Source organism: Nelumbo nucifera, chromosome 2, assembly GCF_055504915.1.
Source record: "Nelumbo nucifera cultivar China Antique chromosome 2, China Antique-T2T, whole genome shotgun sequence".
Taxonomy (NCBI): domain Eukaryota; kingdom Viridiplantae; phylum Streptophyta; class Magnoliopsida; order Proteales; family Nelumbonaceae; genus Nelumbo; species Nelumbo nucifera.
Window position 1 is genome coordinate 76,404,944 of NC_142650.1, and position 16,999 is coordinate 76,421,942.

Sequence of the window (16,999 nt, forward strand, 5' to 3'; positions counted from 1 at the left end):
AAGCAAGAACGCTTCTTGATGACTCCCATGTGAGTGGAGATGAACTGCTAAAGGCGGCAGCGGTAAGGAGAAATTGGCACAATCTCACTGTATGCTGATTTCTCTCTTCTGTGTTGTATCTGTATCTCAGATGAGTATGTGTTGAGGCTGCCACCCCCTCCTCCTTTTATAATCCTAAAGGGATCAGCTCCTAATCCTATTAGGAGATGTTGATCCCTTTAAGTGATAAGGTAGAGTCCTTATCTAATCTGCAGATCATGATCATCCCTCTTAATTTGATTAGAAGTTTCCAGATTTGAATCATATTCAAATCTGGACTCTTACTGAGTGGATAGGGACTTTCCCTTATCCTTTAAAGCTGGTCCATGTCTCAGATTCGCCCCATTGAAGCCAATCTAATTAGCCTAACTCGTATTGGGCTTTTGGCCCATTAAGTGTATGTGCTCACTTAAGCCTTCCAAATTGCTGCCTAGTTGGGCTTTCTCTATATAGCGTGGCACCCAAACATTGATCTACACATCAGCCACAAGGGTTCGGCCCAGCCTATGTCACAAGGCCTAGCCAAATTCACTAGAAAGCCCAATGAACCCCTTGAGCCCATCATATGGACTCTATGGGCCCAACACTTACACTAAGTGGTCCTTGGGCCAAGCCACCTTGTAACACCCAAGGACTGTGGGCAGATGCAAGATTAGCCCATTAGGTTTAACTCTCAAAGGCCTTACACTTAACCTTTCAGCCCATAATGATCAAACACTTCCCGACAAGAGAGGACATCTCCCCCGACTATAAGGTACAGTGCTGCACTCTCCTCTTACATGGACCCCAGGGATTAAAACCTTTTGCAAACAATTTTGGAAACCTGCAATATATATATTATATCGCATAAATATATTTTGCAAAACAAAATTTCAACGATTAAAATCAACTGCCGGCAGTTTTGGTTTCCATCAAGGAGAGTGCATCACCCACTCAGATGAGTTCATGAACCATCTCAACATACCCAGGTTTTGACCCCCTCTAAGGGTCTCACTGATTGGCATATCAAAGATGGCTCAATCCGCCACCTAGTGCGGTACCATAATCGAGTCTAGGGGTCAGGTGTAACATTCCAGTTTTGCCCACTAATCGCCAAGGTCCAGGGCAATACTGGAATTCTGGTCTGGTTCAAGGTCTCAAGCTGATCCCACACTGCATGTACCTCGGGTCTCACCCTGGTGGCAGAGACAAGCCATCCCAACCGACTTGGCGGCACATCAGTGTCAACCTTATCAGGATAAGTCTCCCCAGACCGACCCACTGGCTGTGAACGTTCTAAACCAACACAAGTCTCCTAAGTGTCTGGTTTTAAGGGTATTACACAGAAACATATCACATAACATAAATCAAATATGCACTTTATTCATTTGCAATAAATGTCATAAGTACATCAAACTGATCGGAGCTAAGTGCATACAAAACTGTCTAACAAGAAAAATATCTGAAACAAGCATGAAGTCTTAGACAATTTGGCAATAATACTGCCTTGATCAGAACTTTTGTATATAAAAAATTAAGGTTATGTTTGGATAAATTTCAGGGCATATTATTTTCAAATCCATGTATTTAGGATACTTTTGCAACTAAGCAAGTTGGCATGTTCAACTCCGATGGATTGACTGAATGAAAGAACAGAAAAAGCATAAGATAAAAATATTTCCTGGTCCTAATTTTCCATGGACACCTTTGTTGATGCAACTAGCACTTTAAAGGAATTGAATCTGCTATGTTCTTTAAGCTCCAAATTGAAGCTAAAGTGGAGAAGACAGAAAAGCAGTTAGGTATTGAGATTTCCTGTGGTGGCAGTTGCTAAATTTTGCATCTCTAACATCTGTTTTGTTTTTTGGTTGCTGTTTCAGTCAATGAACAGAAATGTGAATGGAGCACAAAACATCATGACTGCATCAAATTGTTGGTTCTCATGACATGTAAATCAATTTAATTACCTATATATAGAGGAACTCTCTTTCCTTGATAAGATATAGCTACTCCCATTAAAGTGTCATCGACACAGTCTACTCATTTAGATAACAAGACTGTTTTCTTTTGGAACATTCTAAGAGTACAATAATAACAATGTCGTTGAGTGCAAAAGACATTAAAAATGTCCACCTTCAATTGATCACCTATTCCATCCTCCGTTTCAGCTCAAAAAGGAATAACACTGATAATGGCAAGTTGGCAACTATTCACTCATGGAATCTGACATTCTACTAGCTGGAGCTAGATCACACTAATGCGTTCGATTAAAAGGGGACCTGAGGACGATTTACCCTGATCCAGTGGCCTCTGGATAGAAAGTGTGAGCTCTAGATCAGGTGAAGCATTTTGGACAGTGGGGTTTGTTGTGATGGTAGAACTAGGCTCTGCATCAAGTGATTCATATGGTTGAACTAGCATCAAATGAAAGCTTGAAGGAAATTAGGAGAAATTGGTTTCTTGGTCATCGAACTTGGTGCATTGCTCTAATGGATTAAGGTCTAATAGTGGTTGTAGTAGGTTGGTGTCCTGATAAACTTCATTAAACGAAGCAATTGTTGCTATGGTAAAGGATGGGGAAGTAATGGTACCAATGGGCAACAATCCATAGGAAACAGAAGGGTCCTTGAGCTTGAAACTAGTAGTCATAACCTGCTGATTTGTCATACTGTTGCTGCTCTTAACCTGCAAAGTTAAGAAGCAAAAGAGAGACACAACAACTTATTGGACTGATCAACCTGGACTGGATTGGATTGGTCCAATTCATTGTCTTATTGGACTGATCAACCTGGACCGGATTGGACTGTTCCAATCCACCGTCTTACTGGACTGTTCAACATGTTCAACTTGGACTGGATTGGACTAGTCTAATCCACTATCTTATTGAACTGTTCAACTTGGACTGGATTGGACTGGTCTAATCCACTGTCTTATTGGACTGTTCAACCTGGACCGGATTGGACTGGTCCAATCCACTGTCTTATTGGACTGATAAACCTGGAATGGATTGGACTAGTCCAATCCACTATCTTACTGGACTGATCAATCTGGACTGGATTGGACCAGTCCAATCCACTGTCTTATTGGACTGTTCAACCTGGACCAGATTAGACTAGTCCAATCCACCGTCTTACTGGACTGTTCAACATGTTCAAATTGGTTTTAATTCAATTCAGATTGTGTCCAACACTCCAACACAAACATGGTCAGATGGTCCATTGATAACCCCAAACTTATCTTCTATCAATATAAATCATTACAAACAAAGTAGGTCCAATTGAATCCAAATTTTATAAGGAAATGTTCTATAAAAAAATATAAGAAAATAAATACTTGTGAAGAAAAAATGTTCAAACTAGATGCATGGCATATGCTTCAATATCCTAAAATAAAAACATTTGCTTAGTTAAATTACATAAAGACAAACATTTAGCAAATCGATAATTTAATTATAGACCATTTTCCATAACTTACATGTTCAGTTAGTGTCAGTTGTAGAAGCCACACATATAGGAGAGGTAGCAGCTGCTTCAAGATCCAATTCTAAAAATAATAATACACAACCAAAAACACATATTAGAAACAAAAAACATATAAGTAAACAGAAACATATAGGAAATATAACAACTCTTTAAGATCCAATTTTTAACTTACTTTTTGTAATTGGAGCTTCTAACCAGTCTTGCCCACAAACCAAAGCCTCCACAGTCTCTGGAAATAATGAAGTACGATACAGATCCACTATTCTGCCCCCAATACTGAATATTCCCTCGGATGCTACAGTGGATACTAGAATTGCCAAAATATCTCATGCCAATCTAGAGAGTTTTGGAAACTTGACACCATCAACTCGCCAGAATCTCAAAATATCAAGCTCTTCACCTCTAGGAAATAGTTTTTCTTCAAGATAAAGATCCAACTCTGACTTTTGAGTCCCTAGATAACATTCCAGATGCTCTTCAGTCAACCACCGATCAAAACCTCTCAAAAAATCTACAACACCATGAATCCTCAATGGCTGAGATGCAACACTAGAGTCTACAAGTGTCCTATCCTGTATATCAAAACCCGCATACTCTGAATATAGGTCATTTAGTGCCTCTCTAACTCTTGTAACATGCCTCTCAATTGTCTCTCCATAAATGAGATTATAGTAATATGTAGCAATCTCCATCTTAAACCTAGGATCACGAACAACGGTAATCGCAAGCACCAAAGAACATTCATCCCAATATTTATCAAATTTTTTCTTCATTCTATTTGCCATTGAACGAACATACTCATATTCACTATCTAGCCACTGAAGCAACAAAAGCTTAATAGTGCAAATATCGGGAAAAAATACATTTGAGGTTGGAGAATTAGTACTTGAGAAATTTTTTGTGTAGGTGTAAAACACTTGCAAACAATCCCGTACTACTATCCCCATTTCCCATTCCTCATCAGATGGTAGATTCTTGTAGTCACGGTCAAGCTCAACTAGTCGACAAAATGCTTCCTTCAACTCTAAATCCGTGTCCAACATGTCATATGTGGAGTTCCATCACGTTGGACAATCAACAACCACCCCTCTCTTATGTTGTACTTTTGCTTGGCTTCTTGCATTGTCAAATTTTTGCTTCTTATAGAGTGTCAGCCTTACATATTTAGCACTTTCTCGAATCTTATGTAACAATGGTGATATTTCTCTCAACCCATCTTGCACAATAAGGTTCAAGATGTGAGCAACACATCTCACATGAAATAGATCACCGTGCAATGAGAGCCCCTTAACACAAAGTCGATTCCTGAGCTCCCTAACCATAACATCATTGTTAGAGGCATTGTCAACTGTTATAGAACATATTTTTTTTATCAATGTTCCAAGTTAACAACCTCTCCATAACGACTTCATACAAAGTGTTTCCATCATGGGGACACTCAACTGCCACAAATGCAATAATTTTCTTTTCCATCTCCCACCCATCATCTATAAAGTTTGTTGTTAAACAACAATACCCCAAATTTTGTTCTGAAGTCCACATATCGGTGGTTAGGCCAATCCTACAATCCAAACTATCAAAGTATTTGTACAACTTCTCATTTTCATCCAAATAAATCTTCATGACATCATTCTCTATTGTATTTCGAGAAACAAGCCTAGATAATGGTTGGAGATTATTGACAAATATCTGAAAAAACTCTTCTTCAACTATACTGAAAGGATGCCCATGCTTTATTATCATCTTTGCTAAGTCCATTCAGCTCCTATCTTGGTTAAATTTGAAGTTTTCTACGACTTCTTGTTCACTTGTGCCCATTTGTTTTAATTTAGGAAATTTTGGTACATGCCCTAAAGGGTGGCTCGTTCCTTTAGAACTTCCACCTATATATTGTTTTCCACAATGTTTACAAATAGCTCTCTGCTCCCCAGAATCCAATTTTATTTTCTTAAAATGCTCCCAGGCTTTGGACCTAACCCTCTTTCCAATAGAGCTAGATGCCATAGATGATTCACTCGGGTTTTCAGGCACATTTGCATTTTCAGCACTTGGTTCAGCCATCCTTAATGCATTAAGAAAAAATAAATTAATTTTCACACTAACATGAACAACAAGAAAGTCTAATGAGATTCATATGATAACACTTATGACTTTATCACTAATAAGTAATAAATAGTAAATAAGTTCAGCTATTTCCAATGAGTTTGAAGGAGATTAAACTAAACAAACAAAATAGGGAGGATGGTAAAAAATTCATGAAATATGCTGTAAACCTCTTCAATAGATGCAGGACCCCATAATAGCATGCTTGGTTCCACTGATTTAATTGATGAAACTAAAAAAGAATTAAATGCAAAACGATCAGAATGAAATGACAGGCCTAGTTCCAGACTTCTAGCTACTGCTAACACCTTAAAATAATAAAAATAACTACTATGTCTAGACATGCAAAATGTGATAAGATCAACAAAAAAAATACTTAATACTCAAAAACACTTAATGCCTGTATAATCAAATACCAAAAGTATGGCTCAGGAAGCATCCATTTGCACTTAGAAATTCCATTGTGGAAAGATAACTATTTCTTATTTTATCTCAGAAAATTTGGGGGGACTCAAGTGGAGAGTTCCTGAACCCAAAACCAAAAATAGATCAATAACTATTTCTTATATTATAGTTTTACTCTTAAACCAAAAACAATACAAAACTAAAATGTTTGGAATCACAGAGGAGAGAGGAAATACCTGAACGAGCAAGGAGTCTACTGCTGGATAAAGAAAGAGAAAGAGATGAGATAGATAACCACAGGAGAGACTGGGGAGTGTTGTCGGTCGCCGGATAACACTAGAATGATGGAATGATGGTCACCATTGCTATTCACTAGAGAGAGACGAGAGGAAAGAACTGGAGAGATACCACCGCTGGAGAGAAACACCACCACCGGAGAGAAACCACTGCCAGAAGTATTGTCGGAGTTTGAGGAATACCACCGTCGGAGAGAAACCTTCTTCTTCGTTTGATTGCCGGAGCGAGCGATGGAGGCGTACTGGCATAGAGCGGCAGAGCGCTAGGTCTTCGAAGAAAATTTGGGAGAGAACTTCAAACGAATGAACGGACCATTTGATTCAAACGTTTTGTCCATATTTGGTCTGTATTATATATGGACTATTCATGTTCGGACCGGTCCACATCCATATCATTTTTAGGACTGTCCAGTCCATCCATACCACTTCCGATTCGAACGGTATCCAACCCGAAACCGGTCCAAGTATTTTCCACATTGGCTTTAGCTCAATACGAGATCATTTGGTACTTTGCTCTCTAGTGTTGGTGCGCAAATCGTTCGGTGCCCTGAAGACATGCCGAATGCAAAAGGTGAAAATATCTCTGCCATTACAAGTGCTTTACCTGCTTTGCGTAAAGATTGGTTGCAGATTTTGATTTTGATTGTAGCATCTCCTTGGTCATCTATAGACAGTACACACTTGGAAAAAGCTACTGTCTCAATGGGAAAGAAGGTTTACTATCAGAAGGAAACGTTGCTTTCAATTGGTCCAGGTGTGTTTATGAACTTGAATCTCAATTATCAAATCCACCTCTAGCTAGCTAGGCGTGAGTTCTCTCTGAATTCCCTCAGCATAATTCGGCGATCTGGAAGAGCCCAGGTGCTCTATAGTTGGGCATCAACTATGTCTTGGAAGGGTTATCATTTGGCACAAGAAATCTTGCTAAGCTCTATACTGGCATGCTAGATGGAGTGTGTTCACAGGCCTTTTCTTTGTTACGAGACTTGGAGCTTGGAGAAAAGTATTGTTGTATGTCACTGATCTTCTTTATTATAGCCTATTACTTGTTGGATGATGCTCGAGAGAGCCCTAAGTTGTGACACTTTGAAGGATGGCCAAATTCAAATATCTGTTTAAGAAATTCAAAATGATGGCCTCCAGACAACTGAATAGAGAGCGTTTCTTTTTGAGGACTGACTTGTTTTTACCTATCCCCATTCAGTTCGGTACAATTTAAGAATGATCTGTTACGGTATTAAATTACCTGGACAAAGGGGGGGGTATGGATATCATGTAATAGGGTAGGACTAGGAGTTTTTTTTCTCTTGGTTCGGACTTACCTGTATTTGAGAATTTCAGACCCTTGTATTCAATATCGGTGCCATTTCAAGCCCCAGCGGTTTTGTAGAAATTTGACCCACCTGTCATTGCATGGGGGGCTAGATTAACCCAATCCGTTTTCAATATCGGTACCATCCGAATTTCCAGAGGGTTCTTTGTCAGTTTTGCTTTTCCCTTCTTCCCAATATTATGGAATTTTGGGTCTGTCTTAGTGGGATATGGGTCGGTCGGTGTACCAGTGTGATAGCATTATCTTCCGCCGAGTGTACCAATTTAATCCCTTGGTTGATCTTCAAAATTTCTAGCAAGTCTACGCTTCCCTATTTTCTTACACCAGCATACCGTGGGAATTCTCTTCAGTCTCATGAGTCGCTAGGCAGTTCCATCTTCCTCTTTCAAAATTCGCCTAGGACTTCACTGAGTCCTCGTTTAAAGTAAATGATCGGGACAAGTTTGTATATAGTCTTTCCTTCTTGGGAACCCGAGTTGAATGAAAATGGCTCTTAGAAATAATAATAATTTATAGTATATTAATAATGCTGATAAAAAAGAGAGAAAGGGGATGCATGAATTGACAAGTGGTTAAGGAGAAGAAAGGAAAATAATGATGTCGTTTAAGCAGTTGAAATTAATAAGAACCCCAAGAAAGAAAAAAGGAAATCAAAATATATCAATAAAAAAAGCATGTAACAAAAAAAAACAAAAAAAAAAAAAACAAGAAACAAGACAAAAAAAAGAGAAAGAGAAGAAAAAGAAATAAAAGGAAGGATAGTAAGAAATAAAAGAAGAAATAATTACTGAGTTTTGATGATTAATAGAACACCATTGGGAGCCCTAAGCCTGCGACTCGACACATAGTTACCAGATCTGTTGCGCAAGCAATGACACAAGTTACATCAAAATGAAAGTACTGTCCCTTCTTCATCTGTGGTTCTATCTATTTTGTCAGACTCGAGGATACCAACTTCAGTCTCATACACAAAATATCTCAAACTCCAAGAGTAGTTAGAAGATACAATATCCTAGTTCGCGGCCTTTCGCAAGGAGCATGCTCAGTCAGAACCATTTCCTCCTCCCGCAACAGATCAAAGCACTCGTCCGTCAGCATCGGGAACCTTTCACGCCTTCACACTACCGAGCACATCCACAACTTTCCCATCTTTTACATCATCTTTGTTTCCAGCATCTATCACACCCAATACTATCTTTACACCTCCCCCTTTTGTGTTCATTGCTTCATCACACCAGTCTCCACCCCAACCAATATTTAGCTTTACAGAATAGTCCTACTGCCAACCTCCACCCCAATCAGCCTTTACCTTTGTCGAACAATCCTACTGTCAACCCCCACATCGACCAACATTTAGTTTTCTGGGGCAGTCCTATCCCCGACCCTCTCTGACCTTGTTTGGCGAAGACAACCCCAAGTTCACTACACCACCCCATTAATTCCAAAGGCCCCTAAAGGATGATGTGGAGAGATTCAAAGAAGAGATGAGGCAAGTAAAGGGAATGCACAATTTGGGAATTACAGATTTTAAGGAGTTATACTTGTACTCGAATGCCAAGTTGCCCAAGAAGTTCAGGTGCCTGATTTTGAGAAATATGATGAAAAAGGTTGTCCACAGACTCACTTAAAAATCTTTTGTGGGGATATGTTTCAATATGGTTATGATGAAAAGCTTCTAATCTAAATGTTCCAGAAAAGCTTGACTAAGAGCGCTAGAATGTAGTTTGCCAATCTTGAGGAAGAGAAAAAGAAGTCATGGAAACAAGTATTTGAAGCATTCTTATATCACTTTTTTTATAACATGGAATTGGTGCCAGATCGAATAGATCTTGAGTCCATGACTCAGAATATTGGGGAGTCTTTCATAGATTATGCCTATCGGTGGCGTGAAATGGCATCCAAACTATGACACCCCATGCCCGAGGAAAAAATAGTTAGGCTTTTTGTCAAGACTTTGAAAAATCCCTACCATACTCTGCCGGTTCCACAACCGCTCAAGGACTTTAGTGAAGTGATGAAAGGAGCTGTCAGAATTGAAGAATCTCTTAGACATGTCGGATTAATTCATTGATGATAGGGGCAGGGGCAATTACATCTAAGTTAAAGAAGTGTGGAACTAAGCATCAAGGAGAGAGTGAAGTACAGTTCATATCTGGCCACCCAGCTAGTTTTGCGGCTGCAACTCCATCTAATCATTCATTTAGGGTGCCTACTCCAATGCGTCCACAATCACGTCAACAGCAGTGCACTCTAAGGGCAGAACAAACTCCCCAAACAGAAAATGAGTTGTCCCCACTTCCTTGTTCATACTCTCAATTGTTACCTGCATTGCTTAATGATTGATATCTAGAGTTTCCTGAAGAGAGACCTCCCTTGGTGCGTAAGCCAAAGCATTATGATGAGAATTCCTATTGTGATTATCATAGAAGCCCGGGGCATATCACTAACAATTTCCATCAACTCAAGATTGTAGTTCAGAAGCTAATTGGTCAAGGTCTCATTGCATTTCCTAAGCCTCAGGAGTCATCTTTGAACTAAGTCTTCCCTTTTATCAGCATATTTTGAATGCCCTCTTTGGTCAATTTTGAGTATCATCTATAATGTCAAGCCAACTACAAGAATTTGAATATAATCTTTGAGACAGGGGGTCAATGCTCTCTACCCTATCTTCAACCATTGAGAGTTTCCTTTTGTATTGCATCTAGTTTGCTATTCTCTCTTCTTTGCCATTCCAAGGCATTTTGAACTACGTCCAGCCTGATCCCTTTCAAAGGGGTACATAGAGTAGCCCATCTCATGGGTTCGGCCACTTCCATAAATAAAATATTAGTTCCCCCATTTTTTTCCTTACCTTGCCTAAGATGCTTACTTATAGGGTAGTGACTAGTCCGTTCAGGGTTGTCTAGCAGAGTTTGCCTTCTCTTAGAATCCCAAAAGATGCATGAGGAAAGTTAGTTGTTGATCAAGAGCTCTATAGTTGAACTTCTTTTGACCTTCCAACCCAAAATAAAACCATCATCCTTGTCCGAACTGGGGCAGAATTGCAACTACCAAAGGATAGCACATTCCCTTTGAATATTTCCTAAGCCAGCACAGAATAAAGGCACCATCCTAACCTAGTGCTCTGTCGATTAATCAAAGAAGGGACTGGAGGCCATCATCGACCGTTCCTCTTTCCTCATTGATCCCTTGAATTCACAAAAGTCATTAGTTAATCAATTGAGCTTATACATTAGACCTTTTTTCGGCAAACTATTCAAACCCACAAGATGCACCTCAGGGATCATCATAGGGCTAAAAAAACAAAAAAAAAAGAGAAAAAGGAAAAAGAGAGAAAAAAAAAGATAAAAAAAAACAAAAAAAAGAGAGAAATAAGAAGGAGAATGCCCTAGGGGGCTTTGTTCGACATACTATACTCAACATATGCTTCTTCGATATGGAACGTGAAATCAATAATGAAATGAAGGGAGGCCATCCTTGGCCGCTTGCTTGACCTTGTGCATTCAATCCTAATAACATGTAGTAAAATCCCCTAGTTGGCCCTTTGAGCCTTCCTATCAACCTTTTCTTCGCAATAAACACTTTCCAGCGAGTGGGTGTTAAAATAAGCAGATTGCGATTAGAGCACTCGCACAAGAGCAAAAAAAAAAGAGAAGAAAAAAGAACTTTTGGTATTTTTGTTGAGAATGGAATACAAGTAAGGTGGGGCAGCTATCAAGGAAGATTGATGTAAAACTGAATTGGCGAATGATGAATCAAGAAATAGTTAGAATAAACTAGGGTAGCTAGGATGATTTTATTGCTATGGGATCTTTCATGATAACATCCACATGCCAGATCTGATTTTCCCTATCCATTTACATTTCATCCCAAAATAAAGTCCTCCCTAATCAATAAGAAGACACAATTCATGTTGATGAAGAATATGAAGAGCAATCTCCATCCATGTGGCAATGAATAAAGCCTTGATAAAAAAGATAAAAAAAAAGAGAAAGAAAGAGAACAAATAGGATGAATGTGATGATGAAAGTAGGCCTTGAATTAATTTTCCCAAGAGGTGATTCATGCATCTGATGCCTATATCAATTGCTATTTGGGCCTTTTAACCCATCATTTGTAACCTCCACCCTAGACCACGTTTCGTCCTGATGAACAAGACCTCCTCGATCTTTGAAAAATCGGTAAACCAGCACTGGACAGACTTATTTGGCTGGCGATGAAGGACCATAGCTATCACTCACTTCATTTAAGTACCAGCTTTATAGCCAAACCAATGTTGTTCACCACAAAAGAAAAAAAAAAAAAGAAAAAGAAAACTGAGGTAGACCCCCTCTGGTAAAGCCTTTCTAACAATAAATCCCTTGTTCAACAATTTACAATTCCATCAAGCATGCTTTTGAATTCAATGAGTTTTGGGTAATGACCTTGAAAAGAAGATATGCACTCTCACTAGATGCGACTAGAAGTATTCCATTTGGATATAATCACTTTCATATGAGTTGAGGTTGAAGGCACTTTTTCCCTTGAGTTTTGAAGATTTTCCATCATATCATTCCCTTATTTCATGACCATTGTGCATTGCTTAATAATTGAATATTTCCTTGTACCACAGTTTAGGATGTTTTGACCTTTTCAGTGCATACTCGATTTCTATCTTGGCTTTACCATCACATAATATCCTATTGCTTACTCATGTATTCCATTGGTCATGTCAGTCTCTATGCTTTGGCCCACGTTAGAAATTCCGTTGGTTATGTCAGCCTTTATGCTTTGGCCCACATCATAAATTTAATTGGTCATGTCAGCTTCTATGCTTTGACTCACATCGAATATTCTGTTGGTCATGTCAGAATCTATGCTTTGACCACGTTAGAAAATTCCGTTGGTCATGTCAGCCTCTATACTTTGACCCGTGCTAGAAAATTCCATTGGTTGTGTCAACATCTATGCTTTGACCTACGTTAAAAATTTCGTTGGTCATGTCAGCCTCTATGCTTTGACCAGCGTCAGGAAATTCCGTTGGTCATGTCAGCCTCTATGCTTTGGCTCACGTCAGAAATTCTGTTGGTCATGTCAGCCTCTATGCTTTGGCCCATATTAGAAATTTCATTAGTTATGTCAGCCTCTATGCTTTGACCCACGTCAGAAATTTTGTTGGTCATGGCAGTTTCTATTGTTTGACCCGCGTCTGTCTTCCGTTGGTCATGTCAGCCTTTATGCTTTGACCCGCGTCAGAAAATTCCAATGGTCTTGTTAGCCTCTATGCTTTGACCTGCATCAAAAATTCCATTGGTTATGTCAACCTCTATGCTTTGACCCGCGTCAGAAAATTCTGTTGGTCATGTCAGCCTTTATGCTTTGGCCCACGTCAAAAATTTCGTTGGTCATGTCAACCTCTATTCTTTGACCCACGTCAAAAATTCTATTGGTCATGTCAGCCTCTATGCCTTAAACCACGTTAGAAATCTCGTTTGTAAGTTTATTTCCTTTTACCATCACTAGTTTTTTTAATTGAGTAAATAGAGATGATATGTATGATGATAAAAAATTAAAGAAAAGAGAAAAAACAAAAAACAAAAAAACATATATAGAAAAAAGAAAAAGAAAAGAATGAATGAAATGAATGATAAATAATGTTTGAAACTTTTATTTTACATTGTGTTATGTCAAAAAGCAATTATTAAAAATCTTTCAAAATGTTCTAAAAAAAACTAAAGAATACTTGGTGTTTTGTGATTATGCTTTGCAAGAATTTTAAACATATGTCTTAATGATTGATTTGTTTGTCTTTAGCATGTTTTTCTTAATGATAGATTTACTTTGATCCAAGTTTTTGCAAATTTACTTTAATCCAATTTTTCATAAATTTACCCAGACACAATTTTTGTTGGTTTACCCTAATTTCGTAAGGTTTTTACCTAGGAGGGGCAAAATCATAGTTTTCATCGAGTTTTCCCTGATTTCGTAAGGTTTTTACCTAGGATGGGTAGTTTTCTTCAAGTTTACCCTGATTCTGTAAGGTTTTTATCTAGGAAGAGCAGTTTTCTTCAAGTTTCCCTTGATTCCATAAGGTTTTTACCTAGGAGGGGTAGAACCGTAGTTTTCATCGAGTTGATTCCGTAAGGTTTTTACCTAGGAGAGGCAGTTTGCTTCAAGTTACCCTGATTCCGTAAGGTTTTTACCTAGGAGGGGCAATTTTCTTGAAGTTTACTTTAATTCCATAAGGTTTTTACCTATGAGGTATAATTTTCCAAAGAATCGCAGTTTTCATTGAGGTTACCCTGATTCCGTAAGGTTTTTTTACCTAGGGGGGGCAGTTTTCTTCAAGTTTACCCTGATTCCATAAGGTTTTTACCTAGGAGGGGCAATTTTCTTCAAGTTTACCCTGATTCCGTAAGGTTTTTACCTAGAGGGGGTATTTTTCTTCAAGTTTACCCTGATTTTGTAAGGTTTTTACCTAGGAGGGGCTGAATCATAGTTTTCATCAAGTTTACCCTGATTCCGTAAGGTTTTTACCTAGGAGGGGCAATTTTCATCAAATTTACCCTGATTCCATAAGGCTTTTACCTAGGAGGGGCAGTTTTCTAAAAGAATCGCAATTGTCATCGAGTTTACCCTGATTTCATAAGGACTTTACCTAGGAAGGAAAGTTTTCTAAAAGAATCGTAGTTTTGATCGAGTTTACCCTAATTCCGTAAGGTTTTTACCCAAGAGGGGCAGTTTTCTAAAAGAATAGTAGTTTTCATTGAGTTTACCCTAATTCCATAAAGTTTTTACCTAGGAGGGGCAGTTTTCTAAAGGAATCACACTTCTCATTGAATTTACCTTGATCATCAATTGTTTTTATTATTTTCTTTTACGGCAAATCTACCTTGATTCCGAAGGTTCTTGATACCTAGGAGAGGTCAGTTTGCCAAGAATAAAATGACTTGAACATAATGAAACGATGATGCACAGGAACTCCTCTTCTTCTTTACCTTCCCTCACCGTAATCCTCCTTCCTCATCTTGCCCCTCTTCCAAGCTTGTCCTTCGCAAAAATATCTGTGTGCTTCCTTTTGTCTTTGTTGTTTCATAGTCTACTATATGACAACAACGAAGGGTAGCTGTTAGCACTCGATTTTTGCTCAGTCCGTCACCCAAACCTCTAATTCACCTCAAATCCTTGATTAGAACCTTCTGATCCATCCAAAACACCCAAAAACCCATATTCCACTGTTAAACCTGCCCGATACCTATCTAATGGCCCCGATTGACCCTCACTCGCACCTCAACCATTAGATCAAACGCAACCATCAGACCTAGAACATCCCAAAACACCTATCCATGAAATTTGAACTCAAGATTCCTTCGCTCACCCGTCCATCAAACAAAGATTCCACTTTGATCTTTCTCGCACACACAACTTGTATCCACTTGGAATCCAGATTCCCTTGATCCGAAAACATCTAAACCAATCAGACCTCTCCAATCACATCAAACTACACAAAAACTCTACCTTGTGAAATTTCACCTAAAACTACCTTTGTTTACCTCTTCATCGAGCATAAATTACATTTTGAGCCCTTAGATTAACCGAATTGAGCCCTTTCTATATCTGCCCAATCTGGGACAAGTTGGTCCAATCAGACCCCACCAATCAATTCAGATGTCCAAAAACCCCATCCTATAAAATTTCAACAAAAAATACTCTCATTTACCCTTCCATCCAAGAAGATTCCATTTCGGCCAATCCTACTAGCCCACAAACGCAAACATACTCTCTGTTGTCAGACCCATCTCAACCCTCCACTTTTTTTACCCAAAACCACCCATCATTGAACCAAGAACCCGGTTCAACCCTTGGACCCGATTTAGCCCAACTTGCCAAAAATTAACAAAATACCCCTCAAATTCCCTAAAATTATGAGATTGCCCCTGCCTTCCATATAAATTCAACCTAACCTTTTCATTCACCCTGATCTGAAAATCCGAAGAATTTGAATGGGAGACTATTCATCTCCCCCTTCGTTCGAACCCAACCCAAGCGACGACAAATCAGTCGTGACGACAGGAAAGAGAATGGCAGCGATTTCCCTCCTCCCATCACCAGATTTCTCCCCCTTCTTTTTCTTCTTCTTCTTCTTTTTCCTTCTTCATTTTCCCCTTCTTCTTATTGTTTAGACAATCACATTCTTCCTGATCGCCGCTGCCACTCACAGCAACAACGATCTATTCACTACATCATTCTCCTCATTTTCTACCTCTCTCTCTTCTCTCTTCTATCTCTTTCTCCCTTCCATCAAATCAAATCTCCTTCATCGTTGAATTCGAAATAAGACCGTCGATAGTGGGAGCCAAACCACAACAGTGGCAAATCTCCGCCTGAAATCGTTAGCACAAATCTTTTGGTTGCAACAATAGCTCAATTGTGCCACCACTGGAATTCGAAGCAACCTGTCCCTATGGCATCACCATTTTCCCAACCTCCTGTGAAACTGGATGCGCAACGTCAAGCTCACCTTCGATGAATCAGTAAAAGTTCACTCTCAAACCCACTTTTGATCCCCTGATCTAATTCCTTAAATTTTGAACACTAGTGACGCACATCTGTCAGTTCAGCCGATTCCTCTGTTCATCCAAAGTTAAGTTCAGGCCGACATACAATCCTAGTAATCCTACTCTAGTGGTATATTTCTTTATTATTAGGTTATTTCCTGTGTTTTGTTTTTCTATCCTGATTACCATTAGTTTTAATGAAATTTTAATCGTGTATTTCATTTCCTTGATTATAACTTTTTTTATCTGATATTGCTACTACTCAACATATTTTATTCTGCATAAGTAGAATGGTGAGAAACTCTGAATTTGGATTAGATTTCTATTAAATGCTCACATGTTTAGGATTGGATTTAATGTTGTTCTGATTGCCTTAAGTTTTCCTGAGCTGCTTAATCTAAATGTTCAGTTCAGTTTTGTGAACCTCATTGAATGATCACTGAATTCGGTTTCTTAAAATGAAAAGGGGAAGGACATGGGAGTTTAGTTTGCTCATTATGCTTTAATCAATTAGACAATTACTTATTTGTGCTTGTTTGGGATACCATGCGGGCTCCACCTATTGGACCCGGGAGAGGGGTGCCTAGCCCCTTCTCTCTCCCATCCGAGTCTTACTCGAACTAGTTAGTCGGTGCCTCGGGCTTTGGAGTCACTAATAAATCAAAAGTGCTTTTCAATATAAATCCTGGAGGTCCCATCACCTCCTTTTCCTTCACTTGATGGGTGGTGACTCCATTTCCAGCCCAAGTGACAAGTGAGCCATTTTTATGACGCTCACAACACTGAATCCCCACTTCGTCTTGTTGTTATCGTCTATTTGTTTCA

General features: G+C 38.9%; 1 pseudogene; it reads right to left on the bottom strand.

The window, feature by feature from the left end:
• Nucleotides 1-3,496: 3,496 nt before the first annotated feature.
• LOC148802336 (zinc finger BED domain-containing protein RICESLEEPER 2-like) overlaps nucleotides 3,497-16,999 on the bottom strand; it is a 43,540-nt pseudogene continuing 30,037 nt past the window's right edge.